Source organism: Lactuca saligna, chromosome 5 (assembly GCF_052625555.1).
Source record: "Lactuca saligna cultivar CGN05327 chromosome 5, ASM5262555v1, whole genome shotgun sequence".
NCBI lineage: Eukaryota > Viridiplantae > Streptophyta > Magnoliopsida > Asterales > Asteraceae > Lactuca > Lactuca saligna.
This window is the reverse complement of record NC_136421.1, coordinates 22,030,001-22,037,037: the sequence shown is the minus strand read 5'-3', so window position 1 is coordinate 22,037,037 and position 7,037 is coordinate 22,030,001.

The window sequence follows — 7,037 nt, the reverse complement described above, 5'->3', positions numbered from 1 at the left end:
TCCTTCCCATCTACGTTTTGTCATCTTCGAGCATCGGGAACGCACGCTTAACTTTTTGTGATTTGTACTTGGTCTTGTAAGCGTGGATCTTTTTCTTGTAAGCCCTTTTTAATGCATCTCTTTTCCTTTTCATTGCCTCATCTTTAGCTGCTTGGGCTTCCTTTTTCCTCTTTTTCTTCTTTACCCCCTTCTTTTTCACCGTCTCTTGAACCTCCTTCTCTTTAAATTTAATAACTTCACATTTCATAATGGTCCGTGCTCTAGGTTTAGTGTTGAATAGGTGATCAGCTTCCTCCCTCCTTTCCTTTATCTCTGCGTCGTTTCCAGTGCTTAACCCATCTTCGAAATGAACCGTATGAAGACATGCTACATCGGCGTATTGGACTCTCCTTTCCTTTCTTCCTTCTGCTGTTTGTTCTTCTAAAGAATGATTTATATTATTGAAATCCAAGGTATGTGAAGGACTAGTAACAAGCAGATCTAAGTCGGCCAAGTGTTTGCCCAAATCGACTGGACTCGTCGAGTCCACTAAAGTGACTCGGTGAGTCGGTATGAATTCTATCGATTCTTGGGTTTTTTCTGAGTGGGCTCCTTCCAGTAGCTTTTCTAATTCATCCAAGTCCTTGTTAACATCTCCTTCTTCTTCAGAGTGTATCACAAACTTGCTTGGATCCTCTTTCATCATACGTGCAAGCTCTTTTTCTAATATCTCATCATCCAATTGGATCATTGAGACTTCTTCAATCTTTTCTTCTTCTTGCTTGATTTCTGGAATAGCTTTAAACGTCACAGCCTCATCACCCACTCTCAATGTCAATGTAGACTCACTTATATCAATTAAAGCACACGCGGTGTTCAAGAAGGATCTCCCCAAAATAATTGGAATTTCGGGGTCTTCTTCCATATCAACAACCACGAAGTCTACTGGGAATATAAACTTGTCAACTTTTATAAGGAGATCTTCACAAACGCCTTTTGGATGGATTATTGTCTTGTCCACCAAATGGATCTTCATATTCACCAGTTTTGGTTCTGGTAGATTCAACTTCTTATAGAATGACAAAGGCATCATATTGATGCTTGCCCCCGAGTCAGCTAATGCTCGTGTGAAGACTTTATTACCAAATTGGCATGGAAGCACAATATTTCCAGGATCACCCTTCTTTTTAGGTAGCTCGCTCATCAATACTTCTGCGACTTCAGCCAAATCCTTCCTAGCAGCAAAAAGGCCCTTAAGCAAGTTGAAGTATTTAGGCGTTTGAAGTATTGTTTCCACAAATGGCACATTAACTTGTAGAGCGTTAACATGATTCATGAAGGTTCTGTATGCTTCAACTTTTTCTGCAGGCATGGCTTTGGTTGGGTATGGCAGTGGAGGCTTATAAGGTTTCGAAGAACTGATGGGTTTCTCAATTTCGCATGGACTCGTCGAGTCCACAGGAATGACTCGGCGAGTCGGGTCGGGTTTGGCTGGCTCCGATTCTTCTACCTTGTCTTCCTTCTTCTTGGAGATCCTTAGTGCTTCTGTGCATTTTTCTTCACTGCTGGAGGTTATTGCGCTCACGTTCTCCATTCTTGGATTGGGCTCGGTGTTGCTCGGAAGTTGGCCCGGTCTTCTTTCATTCACTTGATGTCCAAGCTGTCCCAGCTGTTTCTCAATGTTGAGAATGGAAGCTTGTTGATTCCTCAACATGTTTCTGGTCTCTTGCATTGCTACATCGTGATCATTATGTCTTTTCTCGGACACGGTTATGAACCTTGTGAGTATATCTTATAAATTTGCCTTCTTTTCCGTCACCGGCTCTTCCTTTTGATAGAATCCCCTCTCCCTCTGTTTGTATTTCTCCTCCTTAGCCTTTTTATATTCTTCATATGGGAGCCATTCCTTCTTCGGTTTCCTCCAGTCTTCATCGTATCTATCGCCATTGGAATAGAATACTTGAGCCTTTTTATTTCCATTTTCGTCTCGATCACAATCCTTGGTAAGAATGGGGCCGCCACAATTTTCGCATCCTACCCTAATAGCATGGATCGTTTGATCCATTTTCGTCATTCTTCGGTCTAGGCTATCGAGTTTAGCTATTACCGCCGCCATGCCATCGTTCACCGAGTTTACTGCTCCACGACTCACTTCGTTCCTCAGATTGTGGTATTCTCTAGAATGCTTAGAGAATTCTTCAATTAATTCCTTTATTTCCGGAGGTGGCTTTCTGGTGAGCGGGCCTTGTGAATCGAGTAGTTGCCTCGTGGTGACATTAACTCCATCATAAAAGATTGAGACCTCTTGTTGGCTATTAAGGTCATGGTGTGGGCAATTTCTAAGTAGGCTCTTGTACCTTTCCCAAGCTTCATAAAGAGATTCTTCGGGTTGTTGCTCGAAGTTGGCAATGGCTTTCTTTAGCTTGGCTATCTTGGAAGGTGGGCAAAAATGATCTATGAACTCTTCTTTCATCTTGGCCCATGTGGTAACCGATCCGGGAGGGAGTGATTTTAGCCAATCCTTTGCAGCTCCTTTAAATGTGACAGGAAGCATGCGTAGTAGCTGGATCGCGCGAGGCACATTAGGTACATTGAAGTAATCTGCCACATCATTTACTTCATCCAAGTGCTTATAGGCGTCTTCGTGATCTCTCCCGTGAAAAGGAATCTCCTTGAGTTGAGCGAGAATATGGCCCTTTAGCTCAAACGTAGCGGTTGCAGGAATTGCGGGTTGCACAAGTCCTGGGCCGGTGTCATCACGCATCCTCTTCTTCCATTCCCCCATGGGGATTTCATCAATATTAGCCATAGCGGTGGCTAAATCGTCTTCAAACTCGGATGTGTGCTCGTTTTCTTCCTCGGTCTCGTACTCGGTGTCTCTTTGAAACGGGTCTTCGATTGTCAATGATGCACTGGATGCTCCTGATTTGCTGCTCCTTTTCTTGCTAAAAATGGATTTGAGGTTTTTGAGTGGTGAGTTCTTTGAAGAAGCAGTTTCTCCAACGGTTTTGCCCTTGTTTCTTCTTAATGCGGTTTCCGGATCTTCAAGAGGGGGAACCAGAGGCATATCAGATCCTCGGGTCATGAACCAACTGCAAACAAAACAAAAAAAAAACAAAACAAAACGCGTAAAAAAAGAACAAAAAATTAAATCTGATTCAGCGTCGTACTCGCCGAGTCTGGGCGAATGCACTCGGCGAGTCCAAGTTAAAATCAGGTTTTTTTTTTTTTTTTACCTAAAAACTTAAACAGAAATTAACTTTGTGTAAGATGAATCTTACACAAAGGATCGATTGAATTAGAATTTTAATGCTAATTTTAGAACCGTTCCTCGGCAACGGCGCCAAAAACTTGGTGTGTGTAAAACTCACTTAGTTTTAAACCTACTTTAATTATCAAATAACACACAAAAGGCAGTGAACCTATCAATTGTGGTATAGCTAAATAAGCAGGGTATCGAACACAGGGAACGGCAAATTAAATTAAAAACTAATTCTATCTAAGTTGATTAAGAAATAGGGGTTTTTCTCTAGTTTTACAAGACTAGAAACTTACTAACTATAACTAATTTAAGACTAGAAAATAACAATTTAACTAGATTCAATAATTGGAAAGGAACTTCTGTTTAGTTCCACTCGGTTAACTCTATGGTTGATTTCAAGGTAATAGTGCAATGGATTAATTCTTTCGTTGGTTACCGATTCAAGTAATTAGGTTCATGTTCACTACCCTAATCCTTAGCAAATAAACTAACTCAAACAGTGGCCAATTGCTTAATTTAATTATATTTACTAGATTAATTATTCGGGTTAAGTTAGACTTACAATAGCTAATTAATTTATTATTCTTAATTAACCTCTTGTTTGATGGTCATCTTACAAGCTTGCACATAAATTTACTTAATTTCCTTATTAATTCTAGTTTCATATTCATTAATCCTAGACATATAGTGTAGTGGTCACATATCATATGAGGTTGATAATCAATAGATGTTCATGCTAATCAATTATCTTCCTATTAACAGAAAATTAATTATTATTCATACACAAGGTTCTTTAGCAAGCTAAAATAACAAAAATTCATCAACTTGGAATTAATCCTACTAATCAATCAAACCATATTGTCAACTTTGTATCCCCAAACAGAAGTCTAAAGATTTTAGTTCATAATTAAGGTAAATAACAGCAAGCAAACAAGTTCAAGTTGCTTAATCATATTGACAAAACAAAAGAATAAGTAGAATGATGAAATTGTGCCTTAATTATTCCCGGAATTGAATTCTAGCTTTCTTTGTCGACTTCTAGGGTTCTTCTGGCTTCTTAATCGCAGCAAAGCACTTCTGAAACTTCCCAGAATTCTCCTCTCTCGATCTGTGGAGTTATCTTTAAATAAGCAATCCGACTCGTCGAGTCAAGTGGTGACTCGTCGAGTCCCTCTCCCATTCTCCGTATTACGATAACTATCTGAAATTCCGAATCATTATCCTTCAGATTCCTCGACCGGACTCGTCGAGTCCAGGCTCGACTCATCGAGTAGAAGCCTTTAGGTGTTTTTCTTCTTCATTCCACTCTCGAGCTCCTAACCGCTTCTCCTGCTTCCTTTTGATTCCGAGCTTCATCTTTGGACTGAAAAACATAATTTAACACTTTTAAGTACCTTTTGTCCATAATATGCGATAATTTAGCTAATATATGAATAAAAACTATACTTAATACACACTAAATATGCACATATCACTTTCCATGAGGTGTTCATAAGCTAAAGGGTCAATTGTCTTTATGTAATTCATTTTTGCCTCAAATTTAGGTTGAGTAGTACTTGCAGCAGCTGCCCAAAACAACTTCCTATATTGTTCACCTTTGAATCTTTTCTTGAAGTTAGCATAGATGTGCCTAGCACATTGTCTATGCTCTGCTGCTGGAACTCTTTCTTTGACAGCCTCTACCAATCCCTAAAAGAAACAAGAAATGGATGACATAACAAAAAACATTGAACTCAAACAAAACATAAAAGAAAATATACCTTGTGTTGGTCTGATATGAGGGTCAATCCATGACCAATTCCCATTTCAATATCATCTAGTAGGAGGTCAAGAAACCACTTCCATGTTTCCTTATTTTCTACTGCCACCACAGCCCATGCAATAGGGAAGATGTGGTTGTTTGCATCCCTACCCATAGTTGCTAACAGTTGGCCTCTACATATACCCTTTAAAAAACAACCATCTACCCCTATTACCCTCCTACATGCTGCAATCCAACCATCCTTCACACCCTTAAAACAAACATATATTTTAGAAAAGTAAGTGGTGGAATCAGGCATGACATCCACATCTATCTTTACTGTTGAACCAGGATTTGTCCTCATTATTTCTTCACCATAACTCCATACTTTACCATAATGTTCTATCAAGCTACCCTCTATCTCATCCAAAGCATATATCCTAGCATTTCTACATTGAGTCACACTAACAATCAAGTTAAACTTTGTACTCACTTTGGTTTTCATTTTCCTTATGCTCATTTTGGGGTTCTTCAAAAGTTGATTCTTAAAATGTTTTCCAATCCATTTATATGTTACAATGGAACCAAGTTTGAAGACTCTTGAACAATTATGGTCATCAACTAAGGACTTAATCTGGAAAGACCTTTCACTACTCATCCAGGAAGCCCACGGTCTAAAAGGACAAGAAGGGTTCTGGCTATCTTTACAGCATCTCACTAATAACCTGTGACTATCATTTTTCTCATAATAAAGATTGTACCCATTCTTCACTGCATAGTTAGTCAAACAAATTTTCAATTCCATAGGGTTAGAGAATCTCATACCTAGAATTGGCACCATTTTGTCCCATTTCTGGTTCTCATTATGGACAGGGTACATTGGTTTGTCATCCTTATTGTTGGTTTCAACCTCATCAGTTTCAAGTTCATCATTTTTATCCTTAGAAATACCTGACACCCGGTGTAAGAATTCATCACCAACAGTTTTGTCAAGAGAATGAATGTAACCATCTGCTTCATGCTCATATGAAATATCATCAGAAAGTTGTGACTCTTTATCATCATCCACGTCTGGCTCAGAATAATGCCCTTCATCATCTTCTACTACTTCCATATCATCCCAATCAAGTACAGGTTCATTTTCGTGGTCTATATACACATTCATTGTTAGACCAACTTCATCACTATAACCCGTTTCAATAAACTCATAGTAGCCAGCATCATTCCCAATTCTCCTAATACCCTCTGCCAATGGTTCATTTCTAGTGCAATAATATACATTATCGCAACTGCCTTCAATCAACTTTTCAATGAACAACTTAAAATCTTTGAGATCCATTCCACCAAAATCAACATCAGCGATTGAAACAACAACAGAGTTCAAGTACACTAATGGTTTTGGTGCAAATAAACCATTATAATGTACATAAACTGTCAAATACTTACGGAGTTTGGAATCGGAGGCCATCTTCTTCACTGTAACACTCGCATTCTCCACTTCTCTTCAATTTCATAACTGTATTATTCGATTAAACCCTAATTGTAAGGAGAATTGGGGGTGAAAGAGTAATGGGTTTGCAACGTGGTCTAGGTCCACGTAATACGACATGTCATCTCTACTTAAATGAGATAACCGGCATAACAGGTGATAACCGGTATCGAGGGTTTTGGTGAGCAGGATTAGTAAGTTCAGTGGTATAATAAAGACAAAAAAAAAAAAAGATAAGGGACCAAATGAGTACTTATAGAACACTTTATTACCCTCAAAGGTCATTTTCCCTTTTCCTTTCCCGTCAAGTAAAGTTTTATTAGAAACCTTTTTTTTTTTTTTTTTTGATTATGGTATATAGTGATGTTATATATGGCTTTAATCATCTCAATTCTACACCAAAATGCATGTGAAACCATTTCATATCAAGAGTTTAATATATTGTTCTTTGTAAAGCTTTTTTTTTTTTTCGATTTTGAGTCTCCACTCTAAACGTTGGCTAACACCTCGTTATTCATTAATTACATGACATTAGCACTATCAACAAAATGCAAACAACTAAAGGG